The 21428-nt window shown below is 53.1% G+C and overlaps 1 protein-coding gene across 1 annotated transcript in view; it reads right to left on the bottom strand.

Annotated features, from left to right (window-relative positions):
- Positions 1-20763, bottom strand: part of LDLRAD4 (low density lipoprotein receptor class A domain containing 4) — a 160105-nt gene extending 139342 nt beyond the window's left edge. The window contains 2 exon segments of the mRNA XM_060405482.1: positions 12186-12247; positions 20727-20763. The gene's annotated coding sequence lies outside the window, so the exon portion shown is untranslated.
- Positions 20764-21428: the final 665 nt, after the last annotated feature.

Raw genomic sequence — 21428 nt, 5'->3', positions numbered from 1 at the left:
ATGCAGTTCAGTTCAGTCGCTCAGTCATGTTAGACTCTTTGTGACCCCATGAACCGCAGCATGCCAGGCCTCCCTGTCCACCACCAACTGCTGCAGTCCACCCAAACCCATGTCCATTGAGTTGGTGATGCCATCCAACCATCTCATCCTCTGTCGTCCCCTTCTCCTCCTGCCCTCAATCTTTCCCAGCATCGGGGTCTTTTCAGATGAGTCAGCTCTTCGCATTAGGTGGCCAAAGTATTACCTACAAGTAAGAATGGAAATGGCCAGTCAGAGAATACTCTGAACTATGACCACAGGACTCAATGGCTCCAAAATGGATCAGATGAGCAGGGAGGAAAAGGCAGAGCCAGGAGAAGTCTGGGTTTCTGGCTTCAGGACCCAGCTTTAGGTCAGGAAAAGAGAGCTTCTACGTCACTGTACAGACAACTCTGCCAACGTCTGCTTCAAATTCTGTTACAAGCTACCTTGAGATGCTCCTGATTCAGAAAGATTTTACTTTAAATGCTTTTCTACAACAGCACAGGTGTGAAAGGCACTCCAGTGCCTTCTCCAGCTACAGTCTCCAGCAAGGATCTTGGGAAGCTTTATAAACAGGAATCAATCCAGATTCAGTCTTGGAAGAAGAGAAAGGCTAGAAAGAAATTACTTGACACAATCCAAATGTAGCCATCTGCAGAAAAAAGTATGAAACAATGCTTAATGCTCACCCCAATTTTGAACAGAAAGGAAACAGCACAGGGTCTAATACATGTTAAATGCTTCTCTGCCTAAGAATGTCATTTTCTCAAGTTACTGAACTCAGGATATGTATGGAAAGGTCCATTCTTAATTAGCTATGCTCATGAAGGACACTGTATAATTGAACAATGACAAATATGTATTCATTTCTGTCTTTACAGAATGTTTTTATACTCATCATTAAATTCAGGTGTGTCTCATGTTCTGAATATTCTCTCTTTAAAGAGCAGCAAGGATGTGCTGAGGATGGATCCTCACATCTGAGGATGTGGCTCCATGGAGTAAGGAAACTGTCCAGTCTTCAGCTTGGGTCCTTCCCTCACAGCTCAGGGGAGGACCAGCTGTCTGGCCTAGAAGAAGAGGCCCATTGTGGCCTCAGTGGTGCCTGCAAACGGCCCACGGGGAAGGAAGGCCAGCCTGCTCGGAATCACAGGCATGTTTCACCCCATCTGCATGGGCCTCGAAGGGGCTGCTATCAAGGTGATGAGCTCCTGGTCCCCAGGGAGATTCCATCCATGGATGAAGGGCTCTCCTCAGTCAAGTGACAAGACAGAGGGACTTCACGCCAATGGGCAGGTAACCACTCCTGTCCACTGAGAAAGGTCAAAAAACACAGAGCAAGTCCTGGAGAGAAAGATATCTTTGCAGAGGGAAGGAAATCGTGGGAGAAAGAACAGCAGCAGCAAATACTCAGCTGAGTCCAAGATGCTACATGGAGAACCTCACATCTGCCACTACTGTCATGCACCCCTACACCCCAGCTGTGAACAAATGTGGTCAAGTTGCTGTAAAACTTTATGACCCAGCCAGAGTCCTGGGCAAAGAAGAGCTGAGAACATGCCTGTCCACAGGTGTCAAGGGCCGCCAGCTAGGAGGACCTATCTGCTGTTGGGCTTGAAAGAAGCTGAGGCAGCAGAGGGCACATTTACTAGCTGTGGCACAGGGGCCACTCAACAGCCAACCAGTGACTTTTGATCAAAATCAGCATGTGCTCTTAGAAGGTATCTGAAGATAAAATATAGCCTTTTCTCCTAGAAGGGAGGACAGAATGAATACCCCTTGAGTTGTGTGAGCGGCACACAGACAGGATACGTGGACAGAAATAAATGACAGATAAAGATGACAGAGATGATTGATAGACAGACAGAAGGTTGATATAAATAGATAATAACGATGATGTGGATATAAAGTCAGAAAACAATAAAGAAACACTGGGAAAAAAATGAATGAAAAGCATATAACAACGTAGGACACACAGAACATACTAAGGCTTGCAGCTCCTTTTACCAAGGCCCTTACTCAGAGCTACAGCCATGGGACATTCACAACTAAACTTCATTTTACCCAACAGTCAGAAATTAAGAAGTTGCCATAGACTATGCATACTCTTTTGTTGAAGATGATGTTATGGGATTGTGTAACACAAGCGCTCCAGGAAAACAACAGCGAGTTTCAGGAACATGCGGTCATCCTGATCTGAGGATAAAATGAGGAACAGCTACCCCTCTGGGGTCGTGGGTCTGTCTGGGGGTGAATACCACAGACCTGCCCTTTCTGCACAAATTATGAATCTCCTTCAGAGGGCATTTTCTGGGACCTTGTGTTACAGAGGTCAAAAGGCCACTGTTCTGGCCCAATCCTTTCTCTGCCTGCCTTGGAACACCATTGTGCCCAGCCAGCTAAGGAAAGAGGAATACTTCTCTTGAGAGACCAAACCTGGGCCTCAGAAAAAGTCCAGAAGGAAAGATGATTGGCCTAAACACTGAATTAATGAAAAACAAATGTATCAACTTCAGGCTTCCACAAGGTGTAATTAGATCACAAATGCTTTTTAGAGACCTAGTAAAAGAAAGCAAAGGCAACTGTGAGAAAGTATTTAACCTTCAGGGCAAAACGGTGGAGTCCATATCCTGAACGTCCCTCTTCATGTTTAAACATCCGTTTGAAGTCAGACAGAGGAAGACAAACACTGTATGACCTCCCTTACATGTGAAATCTAACAAATACAACAAACGAGTGAATATAACAGAAAAAAAAAAAGCAGGATCACCAATACAGAAAACAAACTAGTGGTCTGTTATCAGGGGCAACATAGGGGTGGGGGCGGGGGGGGGGAGGTAAAAACTACTGGCTACAAGGATGTGTTTATAGCACAAGGAACATAGCCAGCATTTTATAATAACTATAAATGGAGCGTACCCTTTAAAAATTACGTAAGAAATTTTAAAATAAAAACAAAAGATGGTTTGGGACGATGGAGTTTCTTTTCTGGATATTAAGTGAACAACAAGGAGTAACAGCAGACACCAGAGCTTTCCCTCTTGCCAGCAAGCTTTCAGTCTTGCCAGCTGCTGCCCGGCCGGCACGTGTGCGCTAACCGTGACCCACTGTTGTCACCTGTCATCTGCGGCAGGGCTCCTGGCCTCAGCAGTGCTGACACCTGGGGCTGGGTGACCATCCCTGCCCAGGAGGACAGCTGCAGGCTCCCTGGTCTCTACCCACCCAACGCCAGCCCCACCCCTGCCTCCCAGTTATGACAACCAAAGATGTCTTCCCCACACCTTCAGGTGTGCCCTGCGGGGAAGAGCGCCTCCATGGAGAACCCGTGCTGGAAAACACCCCACGCAGTGGCTGGTTTCTCAGATCGAGGGCCCGGGCTACACTCCGGACCCCAGAACACCATCCTGCAGTTGCCTGCCATGAACAGCTGGGTGGGTGGGTCAGGGCAAGTCCACCACCAGGAGGCCAGGCTGACGAAGGGGGCCATAAAGGAGCAAAGGCCGGCGAGGGACCCTCTGTGGCCATCAAAAGAAGGGCTACGTCAGCTAGCACCTTCACACCAGGCCTCTGGGGATTGCTAAAAGGGAAAAGACTTTCGAAACAGCTTTTCCACAGGAACCCGGCCACCTCACCCTTTACCATTTAATTCACCGGCTGAAGACCCTTAGCGGCGTGTGCCCACTGGGCCTCCAGGCCTGCTCAGGTCCCCCCACCACCCCCACCCCCTCCACTTGGCGGCAGCACTTTTAACGGGAAGTGACTTGTGACAGCTCATAAACTGCTCTGAACACAAAGCAGCAGTTTGACCTCCGTTGTCAAAGGAGGGATTAACAAACTTGCACTTCTGAGTTCCCACACAGGCAATTTTCTCATCATTCTGACAAGAGAAATGTTTAAGGAAAACACAACAAACAGCTCTGAGATCTATGGGCGATGTTTCCAAGTAAGTGCACATGGCAAACAGCTGTGTGTCTCAGCGACTTCCTCACCCTGGGAGGCGCACTGCGGCACAGGCGTGACACCTGGGCTCCCCACCCAGGCAGCCCCTCTCTTGACCCTTTCCATAGAGAAGAGAGGCTCCCTGCTGTGTGCCAGGGCACACCCCAGCTCACCCAGCTCCCTAGAGAAGTACCTGCAGGTGCCAGGCCACCAGAGGTGCTTGAGGCAGGTGGCACCTTGCTCACAGCAGCCCCACAGACTTGCTGTCCAAGGGTTCAAGCTCAGGGCTGCCAAGGAGATGCTGGCTGGTCCCTCCATCTCCAGGACCCCATTAATAGGCAAGTTCTGACAGCCCAGGCAGCAGTTTAGAAAGTGAGCAAAATGCCAAGACACAAAATCAACAGAAGAGCCTGATGCAACCACACGGAGAGGGTGCCAGGAGCAAGGATGGACCCCCGCAGACCCTTCCCTCCAGAACGCCCCCAGGCTGACTCACACACCAGCCCCCACATCGCAGCTTCTGTTTCCATATGACTCAGTGGTTGCCACACGCCTCACCATCACCCCAGGCTCTGCCCTGTGGGGTGTGGACTGAGTGCCCTGAGGACAGTGTGACAGGAGCGCACAGACGTGTCTGCATCCACCATGAGGACCTCCTGATGCTTCAGATGACTGAGGGAAAAGGCCAGGCCTCGTCACTGGGACCCACCCAGGCCGGGTTTCCGCCCACGGCTGCAACACTGCCAGGGTCTGCATAAGTGCAAGGTGGGCGCCAAAGGCCTCCTGAGGCCAGTCCTCCGGCCGGGACAGGGCTGGGGTGCTGCCAGGGTCCCCAGCACAGTAAACATCCACAGGGGGACGAATGCACATCTGCAGCTGAGCTTCAGCAATCACATCAGGCTTCGTCAAGCTTTATTCACGGGGAGCAGACTTACTCCATCCACACGCATGGTTCCCACTGGAAGACCCATGTCCCCTCAGATGGTCCCATTTCCAGGGAAGCCCAAAGGAAGCATTCTTTTCGATTTCCCTTCTTTGGTCACCAAGGTTAAGTTTTCATACAAACACTAACTTAACTTGAAGACCAGTAAGAAAAGCACCCCACCTCCTCCACAGCCTGAAACGCCACAACTCAGTGAAGCGATTGTAACATCTTAAAATGTAATAACCCCAAGGGACCAACACTGAGACCTCTCTAGCTATCCCCACCTTGGGGCGAAGCAGCTTACTAGCACAGGCTGGTGGTTCATTCATTCACTCAACTAACAAGTACCAGATAACGCCCTGGGAGGATGTCTGTATTAGGTACCAGCCATAACCGGGGAAAAGCACCCACAGACAGCTCTTGCGGGGAGGAGAGCAGGTCATATCAGGGGCATCCGAGCACCTGGAGAAGGTGGGCACAGAAGTCAGGCTCTGTGCAAAGGTCAGAAGGAGCTGGAGGGGCTCAGGCTGAATAAGAAACATGAACTGGCATTTTGCCGAGTGTGGCAAGGGCTCTGGAGTGGGGCACCTGCCTGTAAACCCTTCTGCTTGACTTCCCACTTGGGGCACTTTTCCTGGAAACGAAGAAGGCAGGAAAGGACCCAACCTGGTTCTCACTTCAGGGTGTTACAGGAGCGACTGCAGAGCATCAGGTCTTTAGCGACCTCACAAGGCCCCCAGGCACACGTGGGAAGGGCACTGCTGAGGCTGCAGGCACTGCTCAAGGTCAGTTCGTCGAGCAGGACGTGAGTTCTGCAGGGGACAAAAGTGAACGAGCCACAGGCTGGTCACAGTCGAGAGGGGGAACCAGTTCAGACGCTCTGCTCTTCTCTACCTTCATCATTTGAAATTTTACCGTAATAAGAGGACGAAGATAAGCTGGAGGAATAAACATAGCAGTGGCTGAACACAACACAAATATGGGATTCAGTCTAGGCTTCCCTGGTGACTAAGATGGTAAAGAATCTGCCTGCAATGCAGGAGACCGTGGTTAGATCCCTGGGTTGGGAAGATCCTCTGGAGGAGGAAATCGCAACCCACTCCAGTATTCTTGCCTAGAGAAATCCCATGGACAGAGGACCCTGGCGGGCTACAGTCCATGGCGTCACAAAGAGTGGGACACGACTGAATGACTAAGCACTGGTAACAGAGGGGGTTTAGTAGGAGCAATGATGAGACCCAGCAAGTCTGTGTGCATTGCGCCTGTGATGCAAGTCACCGTGAGCTGATGCGGTGTCAGACACCAAAGTCAGGGAAGCTGGGTGAAGGGCAGGAGGACTCTGTGTAAACACACTCACTGCAATGTCACTAATACAAAGTTTGTTTAAAAAGGCCGAGGCGTACTGGTAGAAAGGAGCGGGGATGTGGATTTTAAAACCCTGCAGACACGCTGATAACACAACCCATAATTCTCACTACCTCCTGGCTACTAAAAAGCTGCCCAGATTGGAACCTGAAAGTCTGTGTGGTGAGAATGGATGTGTTCCTAGTTACGATATTTGGAGACCTGAGGTTTGCCTGGGTCTGCCTCCTCCTTGGTTTACTGTCAATGAATAAGCAGTTGCTGTTAGGAAAAATCATTAACAGCCTGTAGATAAAAAGACATTATAGACTTTCAGGAACAAAGGCAACCTAACTTTTAAAATCTTGACATCATTTGTGACCTACCTGCAGGAATGTTCAACCCTAAGGCTAAGTGTGTGTGTTCTAAGTCGCTTCAGTTACATCCGACTCTTTTCAACCCCATGGACTGTAGCCCGCCAGGTTCCTCTGTCCATAGGATTCTCCAGGCAAGAATATGGGAGTGGCTTGCCACTTTCTCCTCCAGGGGATCTTCCCGACCCAGGGACTGAACCCACATCTCTCGTATCTCCTGCATTGGCAGGCAGGTTCTTTACTACTAGTGCCACCTGGGAAGCCCCAAGGTTAAGTGGAAATGTTCTCATTTCCAAGTGTGACTAACAGGATGTCAGAGGTGCAGAGTACCAGCGCCTGCGAACAAGCTGGCCTAATGCCACACTGGGAGAGGACGGCCCCCAGCACAGTGGCCCTCCAGCCCAGCTCGAGAGACGCCAACAGAAATGGGGATTCCATCTCCATGGGCCACGTTTCTTCACAGAACCGCGCTCACTCCTGTACCTACGCCAGCAGGTCAACAGCAGCCAGTCACACAGAGGGGCTGCAGCAAATGTGTTCTGCACCATGGACAGACTGAAGGGAAAACCTTACAGACACGTGACCGTGGATTTCTGCAAGTGGTTCAGAGGAGGGCGTCGGAGAACCCACATGTGTTCCAACACAAGGCTGCAGAAACACATGGATGTGGAAATTGAAGGTCCCTGGGCCAGCTTTCTGAACAGTCTGCTCTCAGTGGGCAAGGATGGAGCCTCAGACAGCATGCAAGGTGGACTGACAGGCAACCCCAGATGACCTCAGGTGACCTCAGGCTGAGAGGCTGCAGAGAGAATGCAGGATTGTTCATGCTTTTAGATCAAAGCCAAATGGCGAGTTGAGGGGAGAAGACGGAACCATGATCCTGCGTGTGACTGTTTTCACATCTGAGGAGAAAGTCTGTGTACATGGACGCTCAGGGCACCGCTCTCCATGCAGAGTGAGCCTCACCATAGCAACTCGTTCCTGCTTCCACGATGCTTAAAAAAGACACACATCACATTGTTTTCCACAGTTTTTCAGAAACTGACTTTTTGTTCCATGGCCCGAAGAAATCAAGTTCACTGGTGGTTTCCTTTTCATAAAAGTGATCACTGTAGCAAACAAGGAAAGGGTAAAAAGACAGGATTTCAAAATCATCCTTGGGCGATGCTGGATACATCCATTCTTAATGTCCTGGCCCATCCCCTGCAGGTGTTCTCCAGGGAAGCACAGTGCTTGCCTCGTTCCAACAGACTCCTGATGGAGGCAGAGTGGAACTCGGCCCTGAGACAGCCCGCCACCGCTGGAGGGGGCAGGACCACGGATGTGGGGTGACTCCCACCTCACCTGCAAGCATCCCTAGTGTCTGTGACACATCACATGGGCTGAAATCCATCACTGGAAATGAATCGCTGTGTTACTTGCCACTAACTAGAATTTGTCTTATTCAGGTTTTTCCCTTGTTCCACCTAAATAATTTTCATATCCTCGTGAATTTGAAATCTAAGGTGTGCTGTGTGTGCTAAGTCACTTCAGCTGTGCCTCTTTGTGACCCCATGGACTCTAACCCACCACACTCCTCTGTCCATGGGATTCTCCAGGCAAGTATACTGGAGTGGGTTGCCACGCCCTCCTCCAGGGGATCTTCCCAACTCAGGGATCAAACCGGGGTCTCTTGTGTCTGCATTGACAGGTGGGTTCTTTACTGCTAGTGCCAACCTGGGAGGCCACACAACCCAAGAAGATGAATCTAACACCAGAATAAAAGCAGAGTCAGGTGTCTGGAGATGAGTCAAGCTCCCAGGGACCTGTTCAGGGCTTAGCCTTCTTTGACAAGATGGGAAAATGACTCACAGATTGTAACTTTGTCTACTTTGAACTCTTCCTGATCCCAAGGACAGAAGAAAGCAGCTGAGGAGAACCGAGGTTATAACAGACACTGGGTCTAAAGGGAGAAATCTCTGCCTATGATGATTTCAAGAACACTAACAAATCTGATGATCTTCCACAGTCTGATTCATTTGCTTGAAACAGGTAATTTTTCATTCACAAGCAGTTTATTTGGCAAGTGGATTGAACTGGGAGAGGAGGAGGGAGGGCAAGAGCAGGTCATTTTGGGGAAAACAGTCAAATGAAAGTTAATGTAGATGAGAAAACACCTGGGGGTGAGGGGAGGGTGGTGTAGAGTTGAGCTGTGCCAGCGCCCCCTCGGCCCCCAGCCTGGGCTGTGCTTAAGCCTTTCTGATAGGTAGTAGAGGCCTGGCCTGACCCCTGGTGACTGTGGTGGACCCCCAGTGCCCCACCCCTCCCCCACCCCAGGAGTGACTGTCCTGCCGTGTCCTGGCTCCGGCCTGTGTTCCCTGGGTCCTATGCTTCCTGTCCTGGGCAGCAGAGGAAATCTGGACAGAGTCTGGGCAGGACACCCAACCAAAGCCTGAGTGAAGTGATTGATGGACACACAGCCCTGGGAAGAGGGATCTCGGTAGCAACCACAAAGCCCTGGGGGTGGAGCTGGACAGTGGGGAGCCCCAGGGGACAGCAGTCATGCCCCCAGGCCGGGCACAGAAGCCCAATCACCAGGCCCGGTTCACTCAGCCACTGGGCTGAAACCAGACTATGGGGAAGGGAGGTGAGTGGCTGGTCAGAGACCCCTGCATGAGCCCAGGGGAGGGACACACACTGAGCTACTGGTGACGGAGACAAGTGACCAGATTTAGGGCAGATTCTGAAGGCAGAACAAGCCCCTGAGCGGGGCGGGGGAGTCCAGGAGGGCTCCTGGTTGTGTGTCTGAATCACTGGGCGGAAAGAGGGGATCAGGACACGGCTCTAGTCACAGGCTTGGCGAGGACCACTGGCCAGTCAGGCCTGAGTGTGGAATCAGGGGCAAAGGTCTCCACATAAATACAGAGCCCATTTCAATCCACGTGACGGAATTCTATGCTTTCCAGGCATGGGTGGGAGGTTTAGTAGTCAGAAACCCTCCCCACTGACTGAAGGTCAGACCCCTCAGATGTGGCCAGACCCCCAGGCCATGTCACCAAGCACCCAACCACGTCTCATCATGAGGAGGTTGTCAATAAAACCTCACCAGAATCAGTGACAAAGAACCACAGGAAGGAAGCTCAGATAAGGGGCACTCAGTACCCCCACCAGCTCTCCAGGCTCTGCTCACTGACCACCTGCCCCTCCTCACCACTGTCCCCACTCCACCAACAGCAGAGAACATCCCAGCAACACAGAAGACAAGCACTCTGCTCAGCAAGGAGGGGCCATTTCCACACATTGTCCTTCAGGGTTAGGCCACCCCCAAATGCCACTGACCCTCCAAGATAAGTACTGATCCATAGGCCAACAGGGCAGAAAGCACTTCCTTTGCACCAAAACCTCCAAGGGACACCTGGCCCACACTGGCAGTTTAGTGGATGTCCAAGCAGGGAACGCAGGGGACCCTTTGGCCTTTGCCTCCATCACCAGCTCAGGACGCACCTGGACTTGGGGAGAAACAGCACCTCTGGGGCCTGCAAAGGAGAGAGCAGGAAGCTGCAAAGCAAGCCTGACTCTGCTTGCGGTCCAAGAAGGCGAAGGGACACACGGTGGCCACAGAAGAGGAGAACCCGAGGAGGAGTTGCCGAGGTCGAGGGGCAGGGGTGGCCAGGCACTGCGAGGGCTAGAGCAGCCTGATGTCACGGCTCAAACACTCCTCTGTTAAAAGGGGAGGCAGATCGGCAGTAACCCGCACCTACAGCTGAACAGACAGACAGCAAGACAGCGTCCAAGCCACAAGGGGAAAACCAGCTGGTCTGAAAGACACAGGACAAACAGGGGGATGTTGGCTCCATCGTGACCACCAGGTGACACTCCAGGTGTGCCAGGACCTGCTGTGATTTAAGTGCCACAAAGGGCCACCGGCACAGCGTCCTCTAACAAGGGAGGTGAGAGCACTGTCCCACATACCCTGCTGCACCCCACGTCTCTTTCTGACAACCACGGGGAAATGACTGTTCAGATCAGCCCTAAAGTAGCCTTGTACGTCTGAATTTGACTAGCATTTGCCCTAACCTCCCAAAATTATGCCTGTCCAGCCAGCAAGCTGCAAACCCTGAGTTCCTTCAGAAAACCACCCACCGTGAGGCCTGGATGACTGACTGCAGGGCACCTCTTCCCATCAGGTTTTGTACATTAAAATAAACTGTGATCTGAATCCCATATTCAGCTAACAGCTGCATTAGAAATTAATTACATTTCCACGTACATCTCATTATTTGTTTATTAAAGCCAAGGATCATGAGATTAAACACTGTCTTTGAAGAGCTTGAAAAAGTTCAAGTGTTTTGCAAACAGAAGCCACTATTGTCACCATGTGAAAGTGACAAGCCTAACTCCCTGGTATGAGCTGTTTGGAGTACGAACGTTAAAGCATTTTGTGAAATGTGAACAAGTTCCAAGTCTTACAGCTCTGAGCTGGGGACAGAGCCTCCAGGGCAAACAACCAGGTGTGAAAACAGGTGGAAGGCAGGTGTCCCCACAGCCCCATTTTACCTGCTGGCTGATTCGGTTTTCAGCAAAGATGGGCAGAGCTCTGCAAGAGGCTCAGTCTGCAGACCTCCACCCAGCGCCAGGAAGTTAGAACCACCGAACTCTCCACCTCCAACAAAGACCGTGCCTCCCACTTCCGAGTCCCACCTCCACTTACACTCATCCCCTGAGCCCCCCTCCTCCCTCTACCATGCAGGTCACGGTCACGGATCAACTGCCACTTCCTCCCAGCACCTGTGTCCCCTCCCCAGCAACGCCGTCCACCACCAGCCATGGGCACTGATGGGATCTGACCCTTGAAGCTCAGGCACATTCTGCGCTGGCAGGACCCGACCCAGGCTTGCTCTGCTAGTGTTTCCCTGTGCCCTTCCCTCCCAGGCACGGTAGAGCCAGAAACGCAGGAGCCACACAGTCACTGTGGACCCGCCCTCCTGCCACAGATGCCTGGACACGTGGTCCCAGGGCCGACAGTGGCCCCCGACTGTTCACACACATCCCGCTGTGATCAAGAGTGGGCAGCACACACACTGCACAAGTGAACTGACCTATAACCCACACAATGACCGTGAGAGCGGAGCCCGTGCTCACAGTGCAGGAAGGTCACGCTCAGGTCTGCACCATGCAGACTCAGTGCACAGGGTTTCAGGGGCCTGGGACAGAGACCCCTCTCCCCGCTATTCGCCCTGCAAACCACTGTACGGCCACGTCTCAGCCCAAAGCCAGCCTCTCCCTGAAGTCTCCCCCCGGTTGTCTGGAGCAGACCAAGTGCTCGGACGTCGCGGGGCCCCACTGAGGAGGAGGAGAGGGAGGGCGCGTGCGGTGGCCAGCGGTCAGAGCTGCAAGCCAGCAGCCTCGCCTCCGCCCCCGGTACACGCTCCTCCCAGACTAACAGCTCAGACCTGGAGCTTGGTCACAGCGGCCACTTCCGGTGCCCAGACTCAGACTCCTGGGTCTCCAGTCCTGGGACAGGAGCGGTGTCCCCACCGCACAGGCTGCGCGCGCGCCCAAAATATTCGGTTCACTGGAAGCAGCTGCGCTTCATCGAGGCTTACCGAGGCTGGACTCTCCCAGCTGGTCTGCGTGAGCTTTATACCTCGTCTGATCCCCTCCGAACCTAAGAAGCAGACAGAAGCTGTTTTAGGGAAGGGCGCGGCCGGCAGCAAAGAAAAGCAACCTCCTCCCCGCAAAACTTCCCTCCATACTATGAGGGGATGCGTCCCCCCAAGCGGCTCCGGCCCACACTGGAGCCCTGGGGCCTCCGCGGAAGCCACTTCCTCAGGCACATAAGTGATTCCCGATTCCTAAACTCCAGAAAGTAAGCCATGTCAGAACAGGAAAACGGTGAAAGTTCACGCTCCGCGCTCAGCACAAGGGAGTCCATCAAATAAATGCTCCAAGCCACAGAAGGGCCAGCTTCACTTATCAGAAACAAAGGTTATCATATCTCTGGACTAAATTTACTACCTAACTTACACAGTGAAGACTGTGTGTATATACTATTTTTACATTACTCTTCAGATGAAAATAAATAAATTCCAGGACCTCTGGTTTGGAAGTAAAAGACTGGCACTCATTTAAATACCAGTAGGATGGAAGTTCCAAAGGCTTCAGTGTTATATCTTAAGAGCCCAAGTCACAGAAATACAATCGTCCAGCCAAGCCACCCAACTGTAACCTTAGCCACCCTTGAAATTCATGCTGAATTCTATCCAGAAGGCCCTCCTTTCCAACTGAGGAGCAGCCAGCCCCGCACACAGGGACCAGCAGCCTTGTCCGCGAACCACTGATACTAGCTCCTCAACGCCCCACACGGCTGCTCCCCCAGCCACCCCGCCCCCCACGGTCAGAGAGCTGGGTGGCCACCAGCTAGCCCTCTCACTTCCTGGGGTCCTCTGGCTCGCTACATCTCCAAGGCCTTGTCTGCCCCCCTCCCCAGGCCTTGTCCAGGGTGTGTTTGCACCTGGAAAGTGGAGTGTGGCTGCCTGCGTGGCCAGCAGAGTGGGGTGGGGTGGGGAGTGCCAAGCAGGCAAGACAGCAGCCAAGGGGGCTCCCACAGGCTGCGCCCAGAGTGCCGCGGTCATCCACTCAAGCATCAGCGCCCAGTGGGCCCGTGGCCTTTGCTCTCTGCTCACTGGGCTCACGTGCCAGCGCTCCCAAGCACCCACACCTGCCCCACACCACTGCACAAAGGTGCCTGTGACCAAAACAAGCTCGTTGGGGCCCAATTACCCCAAGACACAGGTGTCAAGTCTTGTTCCCTCCAGCTGGTCCCTACCTTTCAACCAATCAGGCTGCCTTTTGAGGAGAACAAAACGGACTTCAGCTAACTGCGATGTACTGAGATAGCTTCCCTTGTCTGGGGTTTCCAGAGCAGCCGGCACCAACACCCTCTGGAGTCTGCACTCAGGACAGGCTCCAGCCTTGGCTGGAAGCAGAAATCTGCAGAAGTGTAGCGAAAGGGGCCATAGCAAGGCCCCCAACCCCACAGAGGACACCCAGGCCAGAGATCTAGCATCAGCCATCAAGTGAAACAGTAAGAAGATGAGTTTCATGTTGGCATCCTTGGGGGAAAGGCCAAGGAAGAGTCTGATCTCAGAAAGCGAGGGCTAAAAGCGAATAGGATGACTGAGGGGAACGTCACTCAGGTCCTCAGGCACCTGCTAACGGAGCCACCCTGGCCTCCTTGCTCCACCGCTGAGTCCACACTGCCCCCCGCCCCCGTCCCCGGTTAGGGTGGGGGGGCAGGGAAAGATCAGACACAGTCTTTAGCCATAAAATCCCTAATTTTCTCTTTAAAATGTATCATTAGACTGTTTACTACCCTTAACCTGTCTGCCTAAGTTTAATTCAAATTTAAAATAGTACAAAGGTCTTATACCCCCCGTGGGGAGCACCCACTAACATCACGGCATCTGTCCACAGCAAACTCTCTTCACCTGTGGGTCACCGGATGCTACACTGATTTTCACAACAGAGGGATGGGATAGAGAATTTAAGCATACCATTTCATTGCCAAACTTGCAAAGATTTTTTTTATAACAATATTCAGCACTGGCAAGGCTGCAGTCACCCCCATGTCCGTGTGCAGTGCCCCATCCTTTCTGGGGGCCCCTCTGAAAGTTCTCACACCCACCGGCTCCTCCTTGAGGAATCTGTCCAGAGGATGTAACCGGAATGTCTGCTGCAGAATTATTTATAATAGGGAAAACTGCCAGCAGACTCAGTGTCCCAAAACAGGCTTAAGAAAATAACAATATAACCACAGGGTGGAATTTAATACTCATCAGCAGTGGTATTTTTAGAGAATATTTAAATTACATGAAAATATATTCAAGATGAATGTTAAAGTTTATAAAAAGTATGTAAGTTCGAAGCATGATTTTATAATCAATAAATAAGCCTGGAAAGAATCTACAAAACTGTTAATAGAGGTCATATCTAAAGGTAGTGGAATTATAGGTAATTTTAGTCGTTTTCATTTTCTTCTTGTTTTTTTTAATCAGGAAAAAAAAGGATTTCAGAGACTAGGTCTGTGACGCTGATTTCAGCCAGGCCTGAATCTCTGGAATAAAAAGTCAGGTTCAAACAGAGTGTGGAGTCTGGTCTAGGGCCCTAGGGCCCCCACCACCTGACAGGAGGAACAGACAGGAACTCCTCCAGATAGGTGTGGCCTCCACCACAAATGGATGCCCATCCACCCCCATCCCAGGGACCTCACTAGACTGAGGCCCAACAGTGCCCACAGCTTGGGGGCACCACAGTACCTTCGTGGGGAACAGTACCACCCAGCCACTAGAGGGTATGAAAGGTCTAGAAATGTCTAGTCCCGCCTGCAGCCTTGGAAAAGTCTACCAAGGGCTGGGGGCCATCCTGCAGGCTTCAGACACCTGCACCTCCAGGGGCCTCACTTCAGGCTCCATAAGCTCAAACACTTGGGTCTATCCAGGATGGACACAAGAACTGCATGCAGACACGTGTGGTTGATTAACCCAATCCCGCACAAGACACGACAGAGAATTTGAGAGCTGTGGTTATCTTTTCGCTTCACCCCACATTTGGGGACTAGCTGAGTTCTGCTGCACAGGGAGGGCCTGGGCCACCTCAGCCCACCCCAAAGGCTTTGGGGGCCAGGAAAATAGGACTGGCCCACAACAAACCCAGCCAGAGAACATCAGTGAGGCAGTCCCGTGGAGCCCTGCCCAACCCCAACTCTCAAAGCTGAGGCTGTGACCACAGGCAGGACAGGCTCAGGAGCTGGGGTTACAAATGAGGGGTGGGGAGGGACTTCCTTGTTGGTCCAGTAGCTAGGACTCCACACTCCAATGCAATTGATCAGGGAACCAGATCCCACCTGCCGCAACTAAGACCTGGTGCAACCAAATAAATAAGAATTATAAAAAAAAAAGAAAGAAAGAAAGAAGAAGAAAAAAAAGAAGAATGAGGCCGGGAGGAGAGGCGTGAGTCAGATCCATGGAGGAAGGCAGGCAGGAAGGAGGAGCGCTGGGCCCTGCTCAGGTCACAGAGAGACTTGGTCCTGCTCCACTCTGACTGCCGAGAGTGGTCCCCAAAGAAGGCACAGCGTTTCTTCACGCCAGCATCTCAGGCTTCTTGCTGCCTGTGTGCCTGTGCGGGGGTTGAGGGGTGGCAGTGCCCACATCCTAGGGCTGATTGGGGATGAAATCAGCTAACAGGAGCTCTCAGGACACTAAGGACGGCCTGGCACCGAGGCGCTGCTACCTCCCCCACAACTTTGACCCCTGGCCACTGGAGCCCTTCCAAGCACAGCCTGGCCTCCCACCTTCAGAACAGGGGATTTCACTCTGGAAAAATTCCCTCTCAACTCTGTGCAGAGGCTGCTGGCCCCAGGGCCACTGACTGGCCACCAGGGGTCCAGCCACTCCTAGGGAACCAAGGAGGCAGCACTGGGAACCTGCACTCTGCAATCCCAGGGGCAGGGCCGCACCCCACCATATGGATGGAAGGATATGGGTGGGGAGATTAGACAGAGCAGCCTTCCTTTGAAGAGAAAGTCTGGGTCCACTTAGGGATCGTGTGGCTTACACACACCTAGTTCTCAGCCAGGCCAGGCCTTGGATCCTGTCTGCACAGAGAAGGTCCTGCAAGTCCTTTGGCAGAGCCCCCACTTAGGAGCTAGCTTTGTAATACGAGCAGTGTCCCCACCAACAACTAGAGCAAGTCCATTAAGTTCATTACACCTGTCACACTGCCAGCTGACTCTCCACATGCCAGGGATGAAAGTACACTGTGCCCAAGGAGTGCCACCAGCCGCCTCCCCCGGGTAGATGGCACCCTTATCTCAGGCAACCGATTCTTAACGTCTGCAGCTGCAGAAACAACGCAGCCGCAAACTTGGCTTCGAGACACCTGAGGACCCGAGCGGCTAAGAACGCAGTTCAGTGTCATGGGAAGCTGGACCCCGGGAGGAAGATGAGGAACCATGTCCCCTGATGCGAAGGAGAGTCGTGCGGGCTGGAGGAGAGTTGTGCGGGCCAGAGGCGCCCGCGAGGCAAAGCGTCACCGGGTCAGAAAAAATACAGAGCTGCTCCCTGGATCCTGTCGCCCTGCAGCCCTGCCGAAAATAAAAGCAAGAGACACACCCTTCTTGCTTCCAAAGCTAGTTGAAGAATTCCAGGCAGCGGGCGGAGGCTGTTCACGCACCCCCACGCACCCCACGCACTGCACAGCCTACAGGCTGCCGGGTGCCCGGCCCCGCCCACCGCTCGCAGACAGCGGTAATTTCTTTTTCCCTGTCATGTAACGTTAGCAATCTGTCTGGAGCTTGGCAAGCACCAACTTGCACTGTCATATAAACTGTCTGACAAACTTTAAGTTTCATAAATGCTTCGCTTTTCCAGGAGACAATAAAGCATCATTTTAAAAAAAGTTGTCATTTCCTTTTCTGTTCCTTTTCTCTCTTCCTCTTCCAAAATAAAGGCCGGGTTTTGAGGGTGGGAGGAAGAATGAGAAAACAGAAAGCCAACCACAAAAGAACTCCCGCAAACAGAAAGGATCCCTCACCAGGATCCTTAACCTTGAAAGTCTCCACACTTTTCCAGTGCCAAGTGAATGAGCAGATAAATGAATGGGGGAGGGGCACCCTGGCTGTGGGTCTTGAGGGGTGCAGAACAAAATCTGCAAAACAAAAGTACGGTCATTAAAAATGAATAAAGGGTGTGGACAGCAGCCCCCACCCGCTTCTGCTCTTGGGGATTTGAGCCAGACACTCCGCGTCCTCATTAAGTGGTGTCTGGCAGGCTGCCGGGTTTTAGTGGGTTCTGGGAATGCCAATATATTAACCAGAGGACTCTCTGCAAACCCTTTAGAGTTTTTATTCTAGAAAAGTCAACCATTTGGCACAGAACAGCCTTATTTTTGTCCGGGAAAGCTCTCTGCTGCCAATCAAGGGAGAAATTATAGCTATGTTCTTCGTAATTTCCAAGACTTATCTGGAAAACAAGCTTGGGGGAAAGAAAAGTCCTTACAAAAACAGCTTAAAAGGCCAAAGTACCATTTTTAGTGGAAATTCAAAGAAAAGCAATCCAACTCAAATCACACAGATAGGACACAACACAAGCATTATTTTCACATCCTCCTATGGTAGCGAGAAAAACACTATCACTTTGAATTACAAACCCAATTATTTCTACAGCAATTAATACAGGTGCTCACTTGTGTCCCCTACTTGCCTAAAAACTAATAATGTCACCAAAATTTCCCTAAGATGTGGCAAGTCTTGTGGCCTAAAGTTTCAGATGGAGGCAGAAGCTATACATTGCTATTAAAAACTGAAGCTTCACCTTCCTTCACACCCAGGGTACAAGGTCACGGTATAATTCCAGACTAACACATACCACGAAGGCAGAAAGTCACTCTGACATCAGAAGACTGGCTTTCCGGAGAATGTCCTGAGACCCCTGAAAGTAGGGGGTGGAAGTAGGGAGAGAGGGCCACTGGGGGGCACTCCACACCATTCTGTACTGCTCACCATAATCCATATGAAGCACATTAATTAAATGTTTCTAAAAATTTTGCAGGTTAACATGGAAAGATCATTTCATTTCTTTTTTCTGTACTAACTCTCACCTCAAAGAACAGACACCTCACAGAAACATCATAAGCCCAGACGCAGAAGAAAGATGGAAAAAAAACTTGCAAGGGCCACCAGGAAGACCCAACCAGTCATGGGTGCCACTGACCATGCCCCACCCCCTGAGTACCTCCTGCCCAGACCATGAGGGTGACTGCACAGGGATCCAGACAAGCTCAGGGGTCTCTGCTGGGCCACAGGCCGGGAACCACAGCGCCCAAGATGCTAACTCACTGTCACTTCCCTAGGCTCCCCTGTCCAGTTGGGAGGTGCCCTTCCAGCAGCCCCAAGGAACAGCCCATTGCATCCCACGAGCCACCGGTTGCTCTGCTAGGCCACTAAGCCAACCAGGGCTGCAGCCCAGGACTGTAAACACCTCTGCAGGCGGGTGGATACTGCTCTCAGTGCCAGGCAAGAAAACTATTCTTAGAGCACTGTCAGCAGTCTGGGGGGAGGGGAGGTGGGTAATGAAATTTGTCTGTATATGTATATACTCTGGCAAGCGGGGGTGGGAGACTCTGACTTTCAAACAATAGGCCACCAAACTGGCACAAAATCCTTTAGTAAGCAGGTGCCACAGGCCAGGTTCCTCTGCAAGACTGTGGTCATGCAAACAGCCCCAGAGAGGATTCGAGAGACAGCCCTAAAAGCCTGCTAGGGACAGGTTTCTCCATTGTAAATACAAGCCTTCACCAACTAGAAGACTCCACCAACAGCCAAGACTTCCAGGGTAACAGCAAAATATGAAGAAATTGGGGGCGGGGGGTGGGGGCGGCTTTTAAAACAAGGTAAGAAGGCAGCACTAAGTCTGCAGCAGCAAATCCCTCACTGGCATTTACAATCTCAGGCCTATTTCCTAACAATGTGTTCAGTGTCAATAGCAAAGGGAAGCTCTTAAAAGAATTAAGCTCTAAGAGATCATGAGGAATATACCCTGTGTTTCAAAAAGCACTTCTTTGCAAGGACCATTAAAGGGCACCCATCCAAGGGTTGACAGGAAACCAAATATTATAATTCAATACATGTACATGGATAAGATCCACTCCTTAGTCCATGGAATGACTCAAATTTGACATTACAACCCTTCACTGAACATAAAGAACATGTTCCAAGATTACTGTGCAGAGTCCAACGGCAGCTGTGCAGAGGAGACAGCACACACAGTATAAGCCCTGGAAAGACTAAACCCTCCTATGAAAACGCAGACCTGACTGGACACCCTGGCAGTTTCTCCGTGCAGGGTCACCAGGACCATTGTGCCACTCCAGGGGACCCGGACTGGAGACCACCCTTAGGGTCAGCCCAACAGGCAGAAGGGCTATTTTCAAAGGAATCTTCCTTTTAAAGGAAGAGATGCACCAGTCTTCAAGCCAGCCACCTCCACTGCAAGAAGCCTACTAACACCAGCTCCAGGACCAACTCTGTGCCGCTCACTTCCCTCATCCCACAATGCCCACACACAGTAGGGCACCCAAAAATACCCAAAATTTAGAACGCAGCACCGAACTACAAGCCAGGGGTCCAGAGATGTGAAGCTACCAAAGTAATAAGAGAGAAAGAGAAGAAAATAGATGGGACACAGAGGAAGAGAAATAAGCAAATCAAAAATATCCAATTTCAGCTAATTAAAAGAGTCTACGGGGAAAACAAAACTTAAGCTACTGAATCCACCGCATTCACGGACACTCCTGCGCCTGGTGAGTTTCCGGCTGTGCAAAAACCCTCCCGTGTTCACTAGGCAAGCGGCCGAACCCCTACCTTCTCCAGGTGCCCCCCACCTGTCGCGATCCTCGTTGTCTTCCTAAACCCCCTTGCCCCCCGCCTCATCGGAAGCCTCTTCCTTTTCCAATTAGGAAAAAAGTTTAAAACCAAGCTGATGCTCTGGGGGCCAGCACGGCGAGCGGCCCAGCACCCAGCTTACCCGGCGCGCCCAGCCCCCGGGCAGCGGGCGAGGTCCCGGGAGGGGTCCCGCGCGCGGCGCCCCGCAGACCGCACGACAAAGCGGGGCGGCCGGGCTGGGTGCTCGTCGCTTCCTGTTTATTCCGCCGCGAGGGTCACAGAAATCCTGCCCACGCCCGCTTCTTGCGGGCTCCGGGCGCAGCCTAGGGGCCAGTGGCGCCGGGACCAGCGGGAGCCCCTGCAGCCGGCGCCCGGCGCAGCGCGCTCAACACCCGGAAGCGCGGGGTCCAGGGTCCTCCCGCCCCGCAAACTCCGGCAGGTCCCACACAACCTGCCCGCGGACCCCGCCTCCCCAACCCCGCCGCGGCAGCGCACCACAGCGCGGGGCACCAGGAAGCCGACGGCTCGGCTGGGGCCGCCGTCCCGCGCCCACCCCCGGCAGCGCCGGACGCCGCCGTGCCCAGCGCGACCCTGGAGAGGGCGCCGACGGCGGGGATCGAGGACATCCCGTTCCAGCGTCCCGTCCTCCCGCCCGCGCCTCCGCCCCGAACTTCGCCGGACGCCGCAGCACCGGGTCAGCCTTTACCTGCGGCCGCGGCTCTGGAGTGAGGCGGCAGGCGCCCGGGGTCGGCGGGGGAGGGCGAGATGCTTTAAGGGCCCGGATCGGCCCGGACTCCCCGCGCTCCCCGCCCCCTTCCACGCTCCCGGGACGCGCAGTCGGCCTGGCGGCGGCGGCTCCTCCCCAGCCCGCAGGGGATCCCCGGCCTCGCTGGCGGGTCCGCAGCGCCGGGCGGGGAAGCAGGAGACAGTACCGTCTCCGCCTCCGCGCCGTCTGTCTCCTGCCGGCCCGCTCGCCGCGGCCGCGTGTGCCTCGCGGTCCGCCGGCCTCTCCACCCTCCCCATCCCCCTCCTAGCGGGACCGGCGGCGGCCGGGCGGGGCGGGGGCGGGCTGGGCCGTCCGGACCCCGAGCGGGCAGCGCCGACCTCCGCGGACTGCGGCCACAGAGCAGGGAGAGCGGGCGGCCAGGCCGCGGGACCCCCGGCTGCGCACGAGGCTCGGCTCGGCCTGGCGGGGCGCGCGCCCACCGCCAGCCGGACGGGGAACTCCATCCCGGAGCCGGAGAAGGCAGCGGGAGCCGCGCACGCCCCTGGTAACCTGTCTTCCCACACAGGCCCAGACGCACAGTAGGGCTGCAAGACCCTTAGTAGGGCTGATAAATCCTCCTGTTCGCCCGGTCAACCCCTTCGCAGACATGAAGGTCTTCCCACGGCATCCCTTTCTCATTGG

The sequence above is a fragment of the Ovis aries genome, chromosome 23 (genome assembly GCF_016772045.2).
Source record: "Ovis aries strain OAR_USU_Benz2616 breed Rambouillet chromosome 23, ARS-UI_Ramb_v3.0, whole genome shotgun sequence".
NCBI classification, from domain to species: Eukaryota; Metazoa; Chordata; class Mammalia; order Artiodactyla; family Bovidae; genus Ovis; species Ovis aries.
The sequence above is the reverse complement of the archived record's forward strand: the minus strand, read 5'-3'. Positions and strand labels throughout refer to the sequence as shown.